Source organism: Camelus ferus, chromosome 3, assembly GCF_009834535.1.
Source record: "Camelus ferus isolate YT-003-E chromosome 3, BCGSAC_Cfer_1.0, whole genome shotgun sequence".
Lineage (NCBI taxonomy): Eukaryota > Metazoa > Chordata > Mammalia > Artiodactyla > Camelidae > Camelus > Camelus ferus.
The window spans coordinates 73,584,709-73,607,380 of NC_045698.1; the positions used below are offsets into that span (position 1 = coordinate 73,584,709).

The window sequence follows — 22,672 nt, forward strand, 5'->3', positions numbered from 1 at the left end:
GACTAGTTTGGAGAAAGCCCCCAGTACACTCAGCAGGAAACCTTCCTGTTCACTGTCCACTGGGAGCAGAGAGGCAAAATGAATGAACTGCTCACAAAAGTATTCACACTTGCAAAAACTGATGAAGAATCGCAAAGGCCACCCATCCTAACAACTGACGTGCATTTCTGGCCCTGGATGCAGCCCAGGAAGTTCAGGAAACACTACTTTCGAGGTCCTTGGCATCTTAGACCTTCCAGAAAAAGGTAAACAATTACATATGCAAAGGTTTTAAGAGAAAACACACACTGTTTCCACGTAAAGTTACTCCAACTTTAAGGAAACAAACTTGGAGCCTCTCAGAGAGTCTATACCTTGGCTTGACCGTGATGTATGACTGGGAGCTGGCAGGCCATCAATAGATGTAGAGATGGCTGGTCTAACTCTCTTTGAAACTACTGTATCTCTTGACTGTGATTCAGAAACCCTTCAGGTTTCTTCATTAGTATTCTATGTTTTACACTGCGATTTGAAAATTCACAGAAAAACAAACAAACAAAACTTACATTCAAAAACTGCAGAGAAAACAAGTATCCTCCTTGCAATGCCCTGGGAAGTTCAAAACTCGGTAACACTGACAGCCTCTGAATGCCAGGAGGGTGCTATACCTCATCCACAGAAGCAAATTAAAACTTAAACTGAAACTTTAATTGTGTACACCCCAACTGATATATATATACATATAAAACTGAAAAAATTCATGTAACTGTATCAAGCCTATTTCTCTCCTTTATGGAGATCATTCTTGAAATATAATGCAACATTTCCAAACCTTAAAAAGAAAAAAAGGAGAGTAATCCTAGCAGTCTACGCAAGAGTGGAAAAGAGAAAGAGTAAAACTAGGTATCAGTAAGGATGTTGATAAATCAAAAGCTGGCCTTAAAAATACATGAAATCAAGGAGAACAGCAGTTAATTCTTGTCAAATGATACTCAACTTCATTTTTGGAATGAGGCTCCTATTATCTAGAAATATTCCAAAATTAATCCTTAGTCTACATGCGAGCTAATATTACATTTCTAAATGCAAATTGATGAAAACTCTAGGGGGAAAAACCATTTTGAACTGTGGTTTCCAGAAGGCTTCAGGTTTAGTCATGTCAAATTAAAGGGGAGCAAAGCTTCTTAAAATAACATTCTTCCTAAATCGCATCCATATGATTTAGCAAATTGATATGGCCAAAGTCAATAAATCATGATGCAGAGTTTTTATTTTAATGTATGACTGCTTTTATTTTATTTTTTGCTTTAAGCCAACTCCTTATCATTTTTAGCCCAAAACTGGATGTCTATTCTTGTCTAGGCAAAATCAGCTACTTCTCACATAACGGGTTCCTGCTTTTGGATTTCAACCCACCAGCAGGGAAAGAAATGTCCCCACCAATTCTGTGGGGCACAGACCTAGCTGCCTCTGTGGTTGCACCAATATGCATCCCGTTGGCTGCCTTTCAGTCAGCAGTATTTGAATCTGTAGATTTTTCACCACTTTTCAGCATGTAAGTGCTTCTTTTTTCTTAACCCCAGGGATTTCATTTTGTGCTGACACATACTCAAGAAGCAATCTCCATGAAACTATCCTTTTAAGGCAAGCATTTTGTGCACTCCTTAATGATGGGTGTTTAAGAGAAAGGGTAATTATGATAGATTTTGAGCCTTAGGTAACAAGACAGCCTCGCAGTGAGAGGGTTCACTACATTTAAGACCAAACTCCTCATTAAGAAATGGAGATGTATCAATTCAGATCCGTGCAGACACACTGACAGTGAAGTTCAGGTTAGTAAAAGCACTCATGCCTCACAACGGATGGTCTCCTGAGTGAGCCAACATTCCACAAGGCTGTGCTAGTTCGCCCAGACTGTGAACAAATGAAACTTCTTGGGGACAATTAAACCTAAGGGAAATTGGTTGAAAATATTATTGAAAGTATCAATGCTTTAAATATTATTCCCCTCTTTCTTATTCCTTTTTATGGCTTTAAAACTTGTTTTGTTTAAATATGTCATTTTAGCTACCACATTAGATACTCTGCATGCTACAACACTGATTCTGAAATCAGTTTCAGACAGACACAATCTACATCGTCTTAACTAAAGCTAGAAATGAAACTACCATTAAAACATATTTATATGTATGTGTATGTGTGTATGTTTTGTATATATTATTTGTGATCCGTGAGCCTCTCAAAACAGATTTCAATTAAACATTACTATTAAATGAGAAAAAGAGAAAGCAAATCCTTGAACCTAAATGCCATGACCTCAATCCCTTGCCCATCCATGTGCGTGCATAAATTTTCCTGCCCAGCTTGCCTGCAAAAATGGCAAACAGAATTTAATATTTCATGGACCCCAAAGCATAAAGCATGTTCAAATTCAATACAAGGAAATGCTTTATCTCGTCCTTTAGAGATTAATAACCCAAAACTGTGAGAAACTTCAGAAAGTCATGACAAATTTTAACTAACTGACATATAAGTTTCATCAGGACACTCTCAAGCTATTAATAAAATGGATAATCTGAAATAAAGGATCTGTTTATCAGTTTACTGTAACATATTTGTTTCCAGAAGAGACACTATATCAAATTACATGATTTATTACGGTTAAAATAACTTGGAATATCATAGCCTATTTTTTTTCTCAAGAAGATAAGACTGTGTGCTCAAATACGGATCATAAGCTACGTATCTTGCATAGCCAATACTTCTGTTAGAAAATTTAAAAGCTAAACCCCATTAAGGCTGTCTGAAAGGGAAAGAGTGAAATATGGGCAAACACGGTCCCATAATAACCAGCTGTGAAGGCTGCAAGGTTCGGACAGAGGAGTAGGTGTCATGATACCAATACGGGGCAATAATCTGTAAACCATCAGAAAAGAGCATGAAAAGTATTTAGCATTTTATAAATATTTGAGAACCAAGCAAGCATTTCTGGTTTAAATCAACCATATTTTAAACTTTCTGGTTTTATAAGAACATCCTACTATAAATCTTTCTAAAATTTGCCTGCTTTTTGTTTATTTTATTTTACTCAGGCCAGTAATGACCACTACAAATGTCTAAATGCTGAACTAAGCAAAGATTCTATCTCTAAATTTTACTGTGGGAGGCTTCAATTTCTTCTATAAAGCCAACAACAGTAAATAATTTCAGTATCGGTCACTTTCTTTTCGTTAAACCATAACCAAAAAGTAAAATCTTTATAGAATCTTAAGGGGAATCAAAAGTCTGGAAAAAACAAAACAATTGCCATATCCTCTCCCATCCTTAATCCACCCCCCCATCCCCCCCAAAAAAGATTTTTGGTTAAAATAACTCTTTTCAATCTATAATATTTAGACTGACAAGAGAAGTCCTGTGACTCTATCCTGCTTCCAGCATCTGTCAAGAAAATCACAAACCTAACTCTCAATTCATGGGAGAACGCAAACAGGAGATGAATAATGCTTCAGAGGGAGAAAGCATATTATTAGAAAGGTTCATGACCAAATATTCAGAGAGAGCTGCAAAGCACTTTTTTTTTTTTTTGCTTTTCAAGTATGAGTTATTGAGTTAAAAATACAGATAAAGAACAAGTTATTTTTAATGAAAATCCTCAAAAGGGAAGAAAAATATAATAATTTCATAATCAATTTCAAATGTAAAAGCTTCTAAAGAGAAAAATGACTAAGCTCATGGTTTACTTTTTTAGGTCATTTTTGCATGTCAACTACTCTTCATTAAAAAACTGCCTTTAAAGGCTCCTACTTTCCGATCCACACAATAAATCTTACCAAAGATACCAAAGATGCGCTAAATCATCGAATGCTGTAGAAGCACAGAGTCTGCACTGCAGGTGGTGAGAAATTAGCCTCCAGTTACAAAGGTGTGTCTTTTAAAACACAACATATTACTTTGGCCATTGAACACTCTCCCACTTTTCTCCATCCTATCTCCTCACTTACAGGAGAGCAACAGGTATAAATTAGGATTTTCAAATATGGGATATAATTTACACGTTCTAGAATATTACTACTTTGCAAACGGCAGGGGATGGGCAGGGACACAGCAGCACTCATTTGGTAAGTGTAAGAATACACCAGACACTTGCTTAATAATAGTGGTACCAGAGGCAGCACGGTGAAAGAGTCAGGAGCTCAGTCTCTGGAACTGACTACCTGGGTTCATAATCCCAGTTCTGCCATTTACAACAGTGTAACCCACATCTCTGTGATTAATCCATGCCTCAGTTTCTTCATCTGCAAAATAAAGATGGCAGTCATAGAACCTACCTCACAGCGTCGTTATATAAATTATATGACTTAACATACGGCACTGCTTGAAGAGAGATGGGTACGTACTAAGAGCCAGGCAACCGTTTTCCTGTTCTAAGGCTGTTGAGCAGACTATGAACGTAGCCAGCGCTCATCTCAGCGCCTGATCCAGCACAGTGGGAGCCGGCAGTATTTTTATTCTAAAGGCACAGCTTAATAAGAACAAGCTTAACAATTATTAGTGCCTTTATAAACCATGAACATATAAATAAACAAGCATTTCATCTCACTTATTATCAAAGAAATGTGTATTAAAACAACAGCTCTTTCTTGAGGGATCATTAAACAAGATCCTTTAAAAAAAAGGCCCAGGCCTGGTAAGAGAATAATGAGAGTAGAAAGCAATCTAACAATATTACCAAGAATTATACAATGTTAATACTGTTTGACCCAATAATCCCAAAAATATTCTACCCTAGAGAAAAACAAAACTATAAGGAATGCTTTAAGCAAGTTTAAAAAAAATGAGTTACTTATGGGTCATTTATATGATGGACAACTACATTATGAAAAGTTGTATGTCTAATGTGAAGGAACAGTAATTCAGTATTTCTAAATAGTCAGCAAGTTTGGGATATGCCACATATAACTAGAGTTTCTCCATCGTGATCTGTCAGTGATTATTCATATGTTAAAGGCACTGAAAGGCTCAGACATAATGTCATTTCTTTAATCCAGCTTTCCCCAAACATACTGGTAACAGAAACTCTGAGGGGAAGGGTAGTTAATATCTATTATTTCCCACTGAACTAGAGTGACATGGAATGAGATGGAAAAGTAGTGGTTAAGTGAGTAACGGTTAACTGAACTGATGAAAATTTACGCAGTCATCGACAAGGATAATTTTCAGTATTACACAGGTTGTTTCCAGCAATGAGAAAATACTTACTATATAATACTAAGAAATAAAAGGCTAGATGCAATCAACTAATTAATAGCCAAGCATATGAGAAAAGCTCACATAGAAATATCCCAGCATGAACTGCTGAATTGTGTGTAAACTTTTCTCTGGTGCAATGCTCCTTCTCTAATGAAAACAAATTCACAGTAAGAAAACCAAGGTCAGTTAGGGATACCAAGTCCCATCTCCCCTCTTCCTGATTTGGGAAGCATAGTTTGTTTATCTGGTTGTTACTTTAATAAGGCCTGAGGGGAGAATCCTTACTGAAAGTGACCTGTAACAAGAAAGAAGAAAACAAACAGAGCGATCATTCATTTCCACCAGAGGAATACATGGAAGCAGCCAGCCCTGTCAATTTGAAAGAGGCTAATGAAACATTATCTGCAGGTGAGCGGACTGTCTCGCAGCATTACAACTCTAAGCTACAAATGATTTCCTAACCACAGAGGTAACCACTATACAGATACTTTGAAAGACAAATGAGAACACTGGCACACGCAAGGTCAATCACAAACCTCCCAGACAACTGGGATGTTTCTCCTTCCCCAGAAGACGATGTGGGGGTCCTGCTGAGCACACCTTTGCAAGCCACACCACAGTCACTTGTCTCTTATTTCAGAGGTTGAATTTTAGCAGCCTGGTGTACGTCCCTATTCATGTCTAAATAAATAAAATGTATGAATACTCAGAGTAAAGCTCACACAGAAGTTGAAAGCTGTAATTTTCATTGTGTTGGAGAAAATGAACAAACATCATTTTCCAATCCTTGTAACTGTTTGATTCTGATTAAAATGGTTTCATGAAATGATTATACAAGAGCCTGGTAGGCTATAAACTATGGGGGGAGGAAAAAAAAGCATCAATTATGGACAGTTCACGTTTATCTATGAACTTTATTAATTAATATATCAGCTTTCCACGTTGACCATGATTTGATTTGATGCAATACACCCTAATCAGGGAATTTTTTTTTATTTTTATGACCTAATGATGTATTTAATTTTTAATTAAATTTCATTTTAAAGTATAGGGTATGTATAAAAGCCAAAGCAAGTGTGCAGCATCTGTTCATTGCATCTGCACTCACTACCACAAAAATTAACCTTAATCTAAAGAGGCACAAATGGGTTTTTATGCCATCAGGAGGCCCAAGTACTTAAAAATCAATGACTGTCCACCCAGGCCAAGAACAGCTGTTTCCTAATATTCCAGCTCCACACTGAGCCCAGACTCAACCCCCAAAGACTAGCTTAAAACTGTTCTCATTTCCCCAGTTGAAACTGTCAGAGAAGGACACAATCTAAAAGCCATGAAGTGGGTTAAGTGGAGACAAGACAGGGAATCTGATCTAACCAGACGGCATTGTGACAGGCAGCTTCTACCGCCTTCACTTAATGCTTTAGTGAAATCATAATCAATTGTATTTTCTGTGTCCAGAAATCCACCTAATGTTAAAAGGCAAACAAATGTTGAGAGTGGACTGATTCCCAAACTGCTGAAATGGAAGTTCTGTCCCTGGAACCCATGTGACTTGTAAAGAACGCTGCATAATAGGGCAATCACGACATCCTCTGAAATGCCTGTGTTTTTACCTTCCTGAATGACATGAAGTCAAGATGGAATGGAGAGGGAAAACTGACACGTGCAAAATAGAAAGAAAAAGGAAATACGGGGATTGGCCATCCTTTTCCTTGGCACCCTGGGATTTTCTAGAAGTTCTTTCCGGAAACACTTTAAACACAGAATTACATACAGGAAAGCAAGGGGGAAGAAATCTCAGAAATCATAGATGAGAAGACAGATCCGTGCTCTGTGTGACATCTACAATGTCATTTGCCTCCTGTTTTTCCCATCTACAAAGACAAAACAAACAAAATCAGATGAACTTGAAGCACCCACGTGGCACCATCTTTATATGTTTTCCTGACCCACTCAAGAACTAAATTTTAAAAGCCACATATTGGGATAAGTGACTAGGTAACGTAAGAAAGCTACTAGGTGGCCTTCACAAACAATAAAGTGGCAGTAAGACACCCCTGTTCCAACAGCAAGGCATTCTGCACCGCCTGACCTCTAACAGTCTCAGCTCTATAACACCTGAGGAGATCTACCAAATGAGGTCAGCATCTTGCCATCTTAGTGTCCCCCCCCACCGTGGCGGCTTCCCACCGTGGGGGTTCTCATAAGCCCTGAACCATGGGACTTGAGCGGTGACAACTCTGGCTGGTCACAGATTTCAGTCCAGCAATTTAAGGGAGCATGAATCAAGTGGGTTGAGAAATCATGGGACGCACCCTCTACTGACCGCACGGAAACCCATCCCTCTACTGACCGCCTCCCGGTCTATCCTTCAGGGCCCACGGACTCCCAGCTATGGTGATCTGCTGTGCTCTCTACATCCTGGGGTCCTGCCTGGACCCAACCATCGGGCCCTGAAAAGGTTCCATGGTCCCCAGGCTGAATGGTGATTGTCTCCAGAAGCGCCTTTACTGTGTTTCAAGCACCAGGGCTTATTAAAACCCCGAAGGGAAGTAATCCCTGAATGCCACTAAAAGGTCTCCAGCTGCTACCGTTTATGAAGTATGCTTGACAAGACAGGGGAGAGGAAGGAGGGGGGAGGCAGGAAGAACGGGAAGAGAGAAGAATTTAGACAAGGGCAAGTTATCCAAACAGAGCCCCCATCAAAAAAGAGTCATGTTTTATCAGCTTAAGCTTTCCTGCCTCCTTTCCCAAAGGTATTTCCCCCCTCAACTCTCATTAACTCTTCTCTATAGCTGTCTCCTTTCTTTAAAAAATAATAATAAAGGCAGCACATGGCTAGAGCAAGTCCCCAAGTGTGTGAAAATTAGAAAGACGAGCCAGATGAATTACCTGGAAACAGGACTGAATGTGTCTTCTCTAAAAATCTGGGAGGAAAATGGTTTTTTCATGGAAAAGAATTAGAGTGGCTCTCAGTATCTGTCTCTCCCTTCTTCATTCTTTTGAAAAGGACTTTTCATCTCATTAAGTTAAGCTGATTAATAAAAATTCAGCAGTTTGCCCATGGATCTTTAGAAGTGGTGATACAAGCTGAAAGATGCAGGCGGAAGGTTTTTGTGCTGGAGACAATAAGGGGGTGACTTCTTAAATCCGTCGTTGTCATCCTTCATTAGAGAGAAATAGGCACCTTGACTCAGATTCGTCAAACACTATATTGCTACTTGGTATCTCCTAGGAACCTTCAGGGAAAGTTTACTGCTCACTTATAAACAGAAGGAGAGAAAAAGAAACATTTCAGAAAAAAGTAGAAGAACATTTTGCATCATTCCAAAAAATCTTTATACAAATTAATGAAGAAAATGTGGCCTGCAGAAGAAGGTTCTTTAAAGGGGAAAAGGAATATTATCCAAAGACATTTCTTACTTAAACAGAAACTTGTACTTTTTGCTGTAAAACAAAACAAGCAGATAAATTCGGTTATTTATTCATGAATAACTGTCGATTTTGTTATTCAAAAATACTTTTGTTAATTAGCTAGTCGGTACCTGACAGACAGTAGATGCTTGAAAGTTAAAAAATGAATTTCCTTAAATTTGTAAAAACTGTCATTTACTTTTAAAGGTGAAAAAACTGTCTGATTATATAACATCATGACTTCCAAGTGTTTTCAACTGTTTGAGTATGAGTTAAATTCATCCAGAAAAAATTGTAAAACATCTATTATGTGACAATCTCCAAACAAGGGGACAGAAAGATGAGTAAATCTGCTTTGTAGGAGCTGAGTGTTTTCTTAGCCACCTTTAACTTGCATAACACTGCATTGTTCATTTGCATTTTATCCAGAGACATCTAAATTAAAATTATACTATCATGCATAATATTTTGTTTAAAAATCCCCCTAAGTGGTCTTCACTATTCATATGTTAACATAACTACCAAATTTATTTCTATCAAATCTTTACATGTGTGTGACAGTGTTTTTAGTACCATCTTAACCAATTTGCTCAAAATACACTGGATCAAGTTTCATAGTTAGTCTCATTCTATCATTAAATCTGCCCTAAAACACCAGACCAAATAAATGTTTTTGTCTGAATCTTACTTTAAAAGGATTTTAGGGGAAAAAAGAAAATGTTATTTTTACTTTAGTCATAGCTTGTGACATTGCATAGATTTAAAGTCATTAAGTCTTTACAGAACAGCCCCAAAATATTTTCAAGTGTTTGGCATTTTTAAAGATGAAATTCTTGATTTTATGATTGTTAAAACAAAAACAACAAGCACCCTTAAAGGCCCACCCTAAGCCTTGACCACATCAGTCGGTCAGTCAGTCTGCTGTTACTGTTTCCGCCAGGTGAATATGGAGGATTCAGTAACACGAAAAAAGCCACACTCACTTGACCACACATTCCCTGCGGCCTAAAGCATGTCACCTGTTTTGCCATCATCAATCCATCTCTTCAAATACATAAAAGGCTGAGACCAAACAATGCAGCTGAGAAAGACAATGAATAAGGATCTATTTACACTTCCACTGTGAAGAATAATCATAGGTTCTCTGTGCCTTATAATTATCAAGTACAAAACATGTTAACTAAAGCGTAGCTCCTTTTCTATGAAATGAAAGATGAGCAGGATCTAAGCAGATGCTATGTGCTTAATGGCATCATCATTCTCATATCTTAAAAATTCTACAAAGTGCCTACTGTGTGCCCAGCACTACGCTAACTACAGTCAACACAAGATTAACAAGGTGTGACCCTGACACCAAAGCGATCAGTGTATGTGGTGTGGTAATGTCTTTAGTGAGGTGAGAGAGTTACTACTGAGAAATGGGAAAGGCTCTGGGGGAGGCACTAGTTAGACATGTGGTGGTTAGTTCTCCCTTTGACAAATCCACTTGAGTTCCTGAGTCTCCCTGTAAACACGGAGCCAGTGACAGTCACTAACTCATGTTATGTATATGTGTCATTATTGAAAGACATAGCTGTTGAGAAAATGCTAAAACTACTGCTTCTGTAAAAATAAAGTGTTTTCATGGGAGTGTGGAGGTAGGGCTGGGAATATCGTTAATTACTACGGAGGGTACTGTCACTGAACATAGTTCTTAAGATAGAATAGCCTTGATTCCAAAGAAAGGTGAAGAAATCTTATTGAAAAAGCTTCATTATGTAGGATTTTTTTTTTCTTTGTAAAAATATGTAACGCTTCACGAATTTGCGTGTCATCCTTGTGCAGGGGCCATGCTAATCTTTTCTGTATTGTTCCAATTTTAGTATATGTGCTGCTGAAGCGAGCACTCATTATGTAGGATTTTTGTGTGTAAACCATACACATTCAAGATCAGTTCGCCAAGTTCCTCCAGATACAGTAATTTTACTATGGAATCAGGACTTTTGAATATTATTATCAGCATGTTGCAGTCAGCTAATAAGTAGGTTTAAGTAAAATATAAAATGAATGATAGTTATGCATAATAACGGCTCTATAAACGTATTATTTAGTTTTTTCAAAAATAGCGTCTTTGTGATGGTGTCACTCTGATGATACAAAACAAAAAGCAAATGACATAGCAGATAAACTAATTTGCAGATAAGATAAAGTGCAGTTTATGTACGTAATTAAATAAAATGACTTATTTTGCATATTAACAAATATCAATGCATTTCTATCTTATGCAATTCTGGAAATACAGGAACCAGACACAAACTTTACAGTCTAAATATAAAGTTACTATATATACACTTTCTACAGCATCTCACAATTTCATCATGGGTACAACTGACTGTAATGGATTAAAAGAAACTCAATACTTGTAAAAAATACAGTTTAAAAATCATAGTTTCATAATCAAAATTTTTACTATAATAAACTCTTATTTTAAGACTATCTTTTAATCAACATAACTACATTGTTAAGTAGTAATAAATATCAGCAAAATAAATCTACTTAAATACTCATTCTGATAACCAAAGATCAAAGATTACAAAATTACAAGCCAAGGGAAAAAATGAAACAGATTCTACAGAAGTTAAACATGGATTCTTAAATTTAGTCAGACTGCTTTTATTAGATGGCAAGGAAATGAAAAATGTTAAGTTCATGTCCAACAAATTACTAAATGTAGAAACACACTGGCGGACACACATCCCGCTGTCGGTAAAGGCTGCTGCTCACAGATCAATCTACTTGGATGAGAACAAGCCTTGACCTCTAAGAGAACACATCTCCGTGCTCTGTGATTGTGATTAGTCCACTGAAAACCCACCACTGCCACAGAAATGGGGTGAAGCCAGTCCAGTCTACCCATGAAACTGATTAGGAATAATGCAACTAGAAACAACTAAGAAAACAGACCCTGAAGTAGGCCAGGTGTCTCCAAATAAATGAGACGATTTCTCCTCTGTAAGCAGGTCTGTCTAATGCAAGGAAGGCAGGAAACAGGTGAGTGAGCTAATAATTACTCACTGCTGTTTACATACCCGTCTCCACATTTACCATCATCTTGATGCAAATGCACTTAACTCACTTAAAATTTTAATTGATTTTCTGGCTGAATCATTCTTTCTTGTATAGTGAACTGGCATCTTGAAACCTATTTTAAAGATTCAAACTGTCTTGTCCATTTTGGTTTTCACTGATTATTAAAGTAATGTTTGAAATATTCCTTTCATATTATAAAGTCTACAATGACATTATTCACATTTTTAATAATCAAAAATGAGTATGCAAAATTAGACGCGCTAAAGCAAAAACGCAGGACGAAAGACTGACAGTGGAGTCGTACTGATTTAACGTATCATAAAGGTTTAAATTGTATAGTTGTATGCTGCATTCCAATACTTTTCTATTTACCCAATGTTCTAAAGTCTTCCCTTTTCTACTTTATATCTCCTCCAGAAAGCAAAAGGAAAACAAATGAAAATCAAACAGTTCAGTAAATCAACTTAGATTTAGATCTTAGAGCTGTGAATTGAAAAACTTTTTTTTTGTTGTAGGCCCTCCTTTGTCTTGTTTTAAAACACTTTTTTAAAAACCTTGCTTAATTTTTAGAACCAAACTAAACTGAGAGTTTAATCAAGATGCAATTCTGTCAAAGTTTCCCTGTGTCAAATCTCAGGATTGGATTCATTAACTTGGATGATGGTGACTTGGCTAGTTGGGGCATAAAACATACCCAAAGCTATGACATTGTATATCATTTTTCTTACTGATTAACTGTAATTTCAGTGTGGTTTTCCAGATAAATTCTTAAATTCATGATTAGAAGTAACACAGAAAAAAATTTTTTTAATCTGTAAAGTTAAATTTGAAAAGAAAAACCATGTGAATGTTCTCTTCAAAAGTTTATACATATTGTATTAGTTGGTATTAATTCCTCTGCACAGATAAAATGGGGCAAAGGGAGCACATTATATATTTTAACCAAGGAAGTTAAAGAGACCAAAAGATTCATGAAGTTGAAAACAACCTCCCAGAGGACAACAATCCTCTCATTTCACAGATGAGGGAACTCGACTTGACCAAGGTTAAGTGACTTGCCCAAGGTCAAACAGTTAAGTAGTGTCAAAGCGCTGACACATCTCAGATCTTCTGAGTCAGATGCTCCAGCATAAGAGATCAACTAATTCAATCACCTTGTTGTCAAGATGAAGAACAGAGCCCCAGAGCATTCAGTGATTTGCTTAAGGTCAAACATCCAGTTGGTAGGGAAAAACAGTGACATCCATGTCACCTGACTCTAGGCTGGGGTATTTTTTTTTTTAAGATATTACTTTGTCTTTCAAACTGACAAAATCAGGAAGAATTTCCACACGATTAACACATGAGTTCAGTTAAATTATCAAAACATTTGGCAATAGGCAAGCAAGAAAATGAAATGAAGAGAGGAAGTCTATAGGCAGTGTATCTCATAGGTTAATACTCAAATGATTCTCTAACAACAATAATACCACCTAGATTTCACTGAGCAGCAGTGAATTTTACATGCATTTACTTCCTCAATGGATCATCACAAATTATACATCCTCTCTATTTTACACAAGTGGAAATTGAGAATTAAGGAAGAGTAATAAGCATTGAACCCAGATCACCCAACTCCAAAGTTAGTGCTGTCTCTTTAACATACCTCTGTATCACTATAAGAGTTTTTGTACTTAAAAAGATGATGAAAATAAAGAAATTCATGCAAAAGTATTTATTAATAGCTAACATATACTAATCACATACTCCATGTCAGGCACTGTCCTGATGTAATATGTCATTTAATCATCACAATAACCCTATCAGATAAATGCATTTCATTCTCAAATACAGATGAGGTAGATGAAGCAGGAAAAGGCTAAGTAACTTGTCCAGGACCACAATAATTAATTAGTGGAGATGCTGAGAACTGTCCCCAGGATCTGCCTTAGACTCTTAACCATCAAGAGCCAGCCTTTGTATATAGTGTTTCTGCACGTAAACCACAATCCTTGACCTCAAGAGTCTTAAACTGTAGGGAATGGAACACATACAAAGATGCAGACAGTGTGCACAAACTACAGTATCATCCTTATACCAGTATTATTCATACACACGAAAGTAGAGGAAGGGTAATAATAACTTCCACTGCAGAGGCACAAAGGACTGTGCAAAGGCCATGAATCACCTAATGTTTCTGAGCACACGTTTCAACTAAAAGACCTGGGTTAGCCTGGCAAAGCAGATGTCCATAACGGATAAGGTGCCAAAACTCTTTCTTCCCCCTCCATGTTGTCTCTCTGGAGATTATCTAGGAACCTGATCCACCCACATCCTATCAGGAGACTTCTGCCTTTGAAACTAATCAGGAATAATTTACTGGCTGTTAAGCTATAGGGCAAAATCTCCTGTGATGACAGGAAGTAACAGGAAGGGGAGAAAGGTGGGAGTGGGGGTGGGCTCTGGGACACAAAAGAACATAGAGTCAATCCAAGCATTCAGATACTGTTCCTGATGGCTTAAAAAACACATGCTTTTTGCTCAGAATATATTTACTGTGGAGTGAAAAGCTGCATTTAAAAAATTTTAAGCAAATCCATATTGTTATTATGTAACCCAAACCTGACTGAAAGTGCAGGAATTTGGATTAAATAGAGGGAAGAATTTCCTGATGATATGACTGTTAAAGTCTGAAGTCTTTATTCAAGGAATTCCAGAATTTCTCCTGAAAATCTTCAGAAATAGCTCTCTATTGTGGCCAGCCTTCCGGAATCAAGCTTACCCGAATGCAGAGGAGGAGGGCTTGCTGGCTGATGAGTTCCCTACTAGTCCAATTATTCTTCATACACAACATACATTGTGTATACATATGGCCTCGCAATTAGATTCAAAGAACTGAGTTCACGAAAAACAGTGAACCTCCAGTCATACTAATTATCTGCGGTAGGCACAACAGGTGCAGCTTGCTACCTCTCAGTCTATTAAATGCTCAACAAGGAGGAGTATGTGTGCATTTTTAGCCCTCCTTTCATATTCACACATGGTCTCACTGTTCTTCTCCATTACGCCTCCTCCAAAATTCTGTCCCAAGGTAACCTTTCAACATTTTACTGAGTTCTGTCAGACAAAGTGTGTCACTCCTCACAGCCCAGCTCAGTGGTTAAAGGCCACTGACCGGCCAAGTTCAAAGTATACAAAGCTCAGTTTTCACATCTGTAGAAAAAAGATCTTTATAATTCCTTTTTTCACAAAAGGTGTCGTCAGGATTAAATACATGATGACTGTGAAGTCTGTAAAGCACACTGCTTGGTATACAGCAAGTGCTCAATAAATAGGAGTGATTCAGAAATACATCCATCTCCGGAGGGGCACACGAGCAAGTCTGGGCCTGTAAAAGCAACAGTGCAGTATTATACCCTCCTCTGAATAAATGTCAAGGCTTTACCTGAGGGTTTTGTAAGTGGCTCAAAGAGCCGTAGGGGCTCCTCACAGCCTCTCAAAAGCTAGGGGAGAGAGGTAGGTGGAGACCCAGACCCCAGTCTCTCTTAAAAGCAGCCTGATGTTTACTTGGTGGTTTCTGTTTTTCTTTCTTTCTGTCTTACATAGGAGAGGTTTTTGCTACTGATTTTCATTAACAATGTTTTTATTGGCTAAAATAGAAGTTTGAAAACAACAGCTCAATCCATAAATTGGAGAAATAATTTAGATGTGAAAGAGCACCCCTGTGTTCCATCTGGAAATACTAAAACTGCCCTGATTTTTACCATCCCACCACCTAACCACTTACAAACCAAGCCTCATTTGCAGATCTTCAACCTTCTGTTGACACCCTGCACCATGGCTAACCTATTCTAGACCAAACTTCCAATCTCCCACCAAAACTCACCCACTCTGAATTAACTACTTTTGGTATATCCCCCACATCCATTGACAAAGTTGCAGCCCCAAGTCTTTACTCCTGTTGTTATGGATCCCCGGATATTCTTCTACTCTTTCTCCCTATCTCTACTAAAATCATACTCATCATTCAAGGCCCTAGACTACATTATTCTTCTTCCAGAAAGTAGTTTCTGATACCCCTGAACACATGTGCTTTCTCTGTCTATAGCATTCCTTGCTTTATTGTGACATCATTCGCTTGTTGTTCATTCTTAGTGTGACCTGAGTGAAGCAAAACATTTTGATCATTGCCTTGACAATTAATGAATTTCCTAATTGTCTTGGTATTTATCTGCATGCGGTCTTTAGCACTGACATGTTCACATCAAGTGTCATAGAAGACCAGGCATTTAAGATGAAGGGATGCTTACAATATCAGTCACAATGAACAATAATCCAAAGATGTTACTGGCTTTACTGTGTCTTTATTAAAAATCACTCTGCAGTCAGGACACATGAGAATTTCATTTTAAGGATGTTTACTTTTCCAGTTAGTAAATGTACTGGGATGGTTTTTACTAAAACATAAGTCAGCCAGCTGTTTGTTTGGGTTCTTGAATTGAATGGTAAAAATATAGGCAGCTTTTTAACTCAAAGTACTCCACTTTAAACAAGGGAATCTGTTCTACATTTAAATGATTAAATTTTCCTTTAAAAAAAAAGTTAAAATTTTTCATAGAATAAGAACATCTCCGCTTCAGAACTTCAGAACTTGCATTTCAGATGGCATATGGTTCTCCCTCACCCATTTGATACCCTGGGGGATGCGGAAGCACTTAAGAGACCCAAGAGAGTATGCAACCTGACATGACAGCTGAAGACAGAAAGGCTGACAAGCATCAGAACAGGTACAGGGAGGCAGGATTAGTCTGGGATCCAGGTTTACCCCTCCTCTTTCAAATCCACAGAAATGCTATACATTTCATCTGCCCTTGAGAAGACAGCATCACCAGCACGAAGATTTCACTCAGAAACAGGCTAGACTCACCAAGACCAACAGCTTCGTGCACCTTAACCTTCTCTGCAGCAGCCAGGGTAGAGAGTGGTCTGGCACTTCTTAGTCTTCCAAACTCTGTAACCCAGTATAAGCTCCTGTGGCCTTTGTAGTCTACATGGCACATTTACGACTTCAGCTGTGGGCCCTGTTCATTTCCCTCCGCAGCCTTTTTTCTCCCTAACACATGCATACTTGAGCCGGCTGTGAGTGCTGACTAAGCAGGAACAATAGGAGGCTTTGAGCCGTCCCGGCCAGCCCCGGGCCCAGTCAATATTTACTTCGGTTTGGAGCCACTGTTTTAAAGCTCCTTCCAAGCAGAACTCAACAGTGGGGAGTCCTCAGAGGTTTCTAGATTTTATTTTAACAAGAGGGAAGAGGAGTGTAGAGATAGAGTAAATAGATTACTGTCCAAGCCACTCTCTGAGAGAAAAAAAGGCTGTTCAACAAAACAGGTTAGGCTTTCAATACTAATTAGCAATTCATAACAAGAAAAACCAATCATCTTCCAACACTGATTACTGTAGTCTTAAAATGCCCCATTAGGCTGCGGTGCAAATCCACTTAATGTGACCCTGTATATCTTGTGAGCAGGGCTTGATCCCATCAACCACCCAACGCTCGCTTGCCACCGTGTGTCTACTCTGCCCAGAAGGGCAGTGCGAGGGCCCAAGGTGGAGTTAGTCCAAGCTCCTTGAGTGGCTTCCAAACCGGATCTCACATATACCACCAATTCAAGTGTGTCCTAAAAAGAAGCTGTGATCACCCAACACCCAGAATTAAGAGTGTGCTCTGGCAATACTAGTACACGTGCTGCTGTCTTGGCAATGTCCAGAAGGGAGATCAATGGCTTTGAAAAGAGTAACTGAAAAAAAAAGTCACACTCACTTCCCACCACTGACAGTGGCTTACTATGGGATGGCAGGTGAGAGGTGGGCTGGGGAGGGAGGTGGTTCTAATACCATATCAAAGTCTGTGGAGTTTTTCTTGTAAGTTTACATTGCCTTTTGTTGAGGTAAACGTAGAGATATTCTCTTTATTAAAAAAAAAACAAAAACAAAAAGCTATTTAACTGTAAATACTTTTGTAATTGCCCAGTTGGTTTAATTTTTTTTTTAAGGAGTCAGTGTCAAAAAACTAACCTGAAGTGACATTTGGCAAATTTTACTAAGATGATTAAGAACATATAAAATTACTAGGGATTTCAGTTAGATACTGGAGAAAAAAAAATCATAGTTGTTTGCTGTAACCAATTATAATGCTCATTATTCCATTCAAATCAATAAGCAGAATTCATTCTTTTTCTTAAAGACCTAATTGTACATTCTATTCATGTTTTACAGTATCTCCATAAGGAAAGTCAGATGATCCGATAAATTTTTAGGAGAGAAATTAAAGGGGATTTGCAGCTGTCCAAACTCAAAAATTCTAGTTTAGGACTACCTACTATTAAAGCACAGTTCACCACTGTCTGTTTTTCAAATGTGTAAAATACATTGACCTAATTGGGCACTTTGCAAAGAGAATGAAGATAACTCAAACCTCCCCTCCTCAGAAAGTGTAAGGTAAAAGGTGAGGTATACTAGGATCAGCTTGTTCTGTCATGTTTGTCTAAATTCATCAAATGCACTGAAATATGTTCAGCTCTAATCTTCACTGCACTCTTTACCATATTAATAAAAGCTAAATAATTACAATGCAACTAAATCCAATCATTTGAACATCTTAAGGAATTACTGGATTGCTATACACTCAATTTGATCAATCAAGCTCTCATGCAAAGGAAATACTGAGTCAGCCTAGCTGAATGGAGTCTCTGGCTGGTATTTTTTAACTGACATATAAGAGTGATAAGGAATTTTTTTTTAATAATACAAAGTCTCAGTAAATCATCAAAATGTAAACTTCTTGACTACCCTTTTGTCAAGGAAGGAAGCCTGGAACACTGAGGGCAGGGAGGGATTGTAACCTTTAACCATTCATCAGACACTGAATCCATGTAATATAAAATTACAAAGTTTAAAACTTAAACTAAACTAACAGCAAGCTCATTCCCTTGACAAATTTTCACTTCCAATTTAGCAGAACAAAAGACCCACTTTTGTATGAAATGATACATGAGTAACAAAGTTCAATAGGATATTCCAGGGAGCATGGCAATACTAAATATTAAGACTGTACTTTTCAGGAAAATCAGTTATGCAGAGTTAGTGATGCTCTCTCAAGTAATTTTGGTATTGCTAAAATTAACTTTAGTATTTTTATTGCCAAGTGCTGCCCTCAGTTGTCACTAAATTTCTGGGCATAGCACATAAGGACCATTGATAATTTCCCTTATGAATTACATTTTGTTGGGTTTAAGTAAGGTTTATACCTCACTCAAATGTTATAAAATAATTATATATGATTGCGATTGTAAAATAAGTAACAGGCACACTTGCTATTATCCCAAATAACTATAAACATATGACATAAAACCTGCTTTGAATAACCACCAGACAAGTCTTCAGGAAAGTGGCCCTTTGACAGTAATGTGTTAAAGAAACTCAGGTTTCAGTGCATTAAAATGTGTGTTCCTTGACAAATTCTGTTTCCTTTCTTAGCTAGACGCTGTTATGATTTCTTTATGGTCCTAAGATCAATGTGTGTATTTTAATATACATTAAGTTTAAAAGCAGTTGATAACATGACTGCTTTTTTTTTAAGCAGTTTTTTAAGCACAGAGGCGTCAAGAGGCTAAACCCTGTTCTTCTGGCAGGAGGATTCAGAAGAATCCAAGGGTCCCAGGGACAGCCAGGCTGCCTGTAAGGAACAGCCCCAGACAGGAATTGATTTGTTTCAACAAGCTCCTCATTGGAAATACAAGCATTCCATGAGGGTGTCGGTATTCATTAATTTCTCCTTTGAGATGGAGATATCTCATTATACCTGTGAAGTCCAAAGAAGAATATCAGGGTGTTAGAAGTCAAAGAGGAAACAATATATTCGAGACAGACTGAGAGGGCATTAAAAATAAACCTGACCAACTTCACAAAGGAGATCCAAAATTCCTTCCTGGAAGAAGGTCCCAGCAGATTTGCCACTCAAGTGTCACTCTTCACACATTATTACTCATGTAGAAATCACAAGACAAAGCCTGAAATGCGAATTCCTTTAAAAGATAACCTGATGTAACTGCATAAATCGCGTATCTATCAGGAGCAACATATATTACAAAATAAGACAACTTGATCTTTTAAAAAGTCACCTCTCCCATGATATTTTGAAACTAAGTTTTTGTTTAAGAATGTATTTTCTATGCAACTTACAAGAATATAGAGAATTATTGAGCAAGATTCATCTGTGCAAAGTGAGGTGATCCTCTCAATCTATATTCTAATTTTTATAACCATTTTTAAAGTCCTGTTACAGATATATTTTCCTTTAAATTTTCACAGATCTGAGAGAAACATTGTTTTTATTATGCCCATTTATTAGGGTGAAGAAACTGAGGTTCAGATTCATCACTACAAATGGCATACTTCCAACACAACTAGAGCTGAAATTTAACTAGATCTGAAATGTAACACAAAATACGTTAACAAAGACAACCGAAAAATCTAATCTGATGTAGGATTTTCAGTATTTTCACTCTCTGAGCCTTATCTAGGCAACACTGAAATGCATTCAAAGTTCTACCCAAAATAGCTGCTATTATTAAAACTAAAAACAAAAAAAGTATATAAATTCAATGCTTTTACTTTATGCAGTTGAAACAATCTGTAAAGGCACACATATCAATCTATCAAGGAATCTGGTTACAACCTATCAATCTGAGGACAAATCACTGTTAATAGCTGTGAGTTTAAAAAAAAAACTGTTTAATGCATTTATTTTCCTGTTTTAAAAAAATGGAGGGGCAAAACAATAGTTAGAACTATTGAGCATCTTCTTTTTTACCTAAACATGGCAATGACCATACATTTTACGGCATCAACTCCATTTTGAACAAAGCTATTCCTTATAGATATGCAAATGGTATCACTTTAATCACTGAAGATACCCCATTTCTACATTTAGTAATCCTCTAAGCACAGAGCACACTTATTTTTTAGGAATCACGTAAGTTCATACATAGTCACAGAAGATTCTCAAATTCCTTTATCTATGAGAATCATAAAACTGGAAACTCTTAAGTGGGTGTCACCTCAAAGTCACTGTCTCAGATCCTTATTTATACCATGACGAGCATAAAGATAAATCTACAAAAAAACAAGCAAAATAGAAATGTCTTGATTTATTAATGTCTTGGTTATTCTTAATAATAATTGATAGTTCTTATAAAAGTTACACAATGTTTTAATGAAATCCATTTCACCAAGTATTTAAAATTGAAAAGATTTGCTTCTGTTTGATAATTAACTATAAAAAAGTGTTGGTATAATTGTTATTAAAAACAAAAAGATACTTGAATTAAGAGTGCTCATCACCCTTCCCTTTTATGGCTTACTTTCATGAAAGTATAACTGTTTCACAGATAAACAGTTTCATCTTTCTTTTTATAATTGTTCCACCAAGGTGTATCAGTTAAATAAGTCTACTTAGACATTCAGAGACTTCAAAGTTCACTCAGGAGAGCAGTAATATTGTATTTATACACGCAGCATGAGAAACAAGAAGTAGGCAGGCAGAGTCACCTAAACTTAACTGGTTCCACCCTTTACTTGTTAACACAAGCATTGCATAATTTTATTTTGCTAAAGCAAATGATATATACGCTGTGAAAAAACACAGAAGCATATTTATGGACTCTATCCCCCAGACCCTATAGAAACAAAGATTTCTCACTAAGGAAACTAGAATTGTGGAATTTTAGAGCACACAGATATTTCCCCCCCTAGTCTCCATGGAAGTGGAGGCTCCTAAAGTCACCCACAAGAAACTCAGCCAGGAGAAGCAGAGACACTGTTAATCATCTGTGCTGAATGTGAAATAAACATTTGAGGTTCATTTAACCATATGGATTTAAATTGGAAAGTGTTAAAAATCTGTTTCTGAGGTGTAATTCTGGCATTGCCCCAGAAAATACCTCTGGGGAGGATCTGCAAATATATTTAGACATTTATCATCAGATCCTCCTTAAACTTTTTGGACCAAGGCAATATTTTCACTCCAGTAGATTTGTCTATGAAGAGCAAGACTTGTAACAAAGTCCCTGGCCTGTTACTTTTGTGAGTGGTGTATATTAACGATGCAGGAACCTCAATGTAAAAATCTCGTTGATTTGTCTGAGATTCGGGGGATAGTCACTGGAAATGAAGACTACTAGGCTTAAGACGAATAACTTGCATTCATGCAAATACTGAGCCACTTGAGAAACTGTAGAACTACACAGAAAATTCAGGGCAAATACAACCAAGAGCCCTTGACGAGGAGCCAGAAGTAATCTCTCTCCCACTGATTTCTCTAGAACCTTGCTGCTCAAATTGTGGCTCATGGGCCAGCCACATCAGCATCATGTGGGAGCTTGCTAGAAATGCAGAATGTCAGGCCCTGCCCCAGATCTGAAAATAAATCTGCATGTCAACAAAACCCCAGCGGACTTGTGTCCACATTAGAGTGTGAGAAGCAGTCATCTAGAAATCACTAATTGACTGCTTCATGATGGCAGGGGTGTTGTTTGTATATTATTTACTGCAACATCTCCAGTGCCAAGAACAATACCTGGCCCACCGTGGACACTCAATAAGTATTTGCAGAATAAATCCATATGTGAAGATTTCTTATTTTCTACTTTGTACTGTGATTACATGTACAAAACTCTTAAATCTACACAAAACTGCAAGTTCCTTAACGGTACAGATGCTATGTTATTCATCTCTGAATCCACTGTTTGTCTTCTGGTATCCATACATCTCACTCAATAAATATTTTATCAACTATAACTTCCAGATATTCAATATAGGGTATATTATTACTATTACATAGTTAGCTTTAATGTTGCTTTCAAAACTTGGAAAACTAAGTTTAAATCAATATATAATTTCTGAATCTGTCCATTTGACTCTG

At 37.3% G+C, this 22,672-nt stretch overlaps 1 protein-coding gene and 1 non-coding gene across 6 annotated transcripts in view; both read right to left on the reverse strand.

Moving 5' to 3' along the window:
* Positions 1-22,672, reverse strand: part of EFNA5 (ephrin A5) — a 368,306-nt gene that overhangs the window by 233,754 nt on the left and 111,880 nt on the right. The window lies entirely within an intron of this gene.
* On the reverse strand, positions 10,423-10,529 carry LOC116662885. Its single transcript, XR_004318967.1, has one exon. It is a non-coding gene; the product is annotated as a U6 spliceosomal RNA (small nuclear RNA).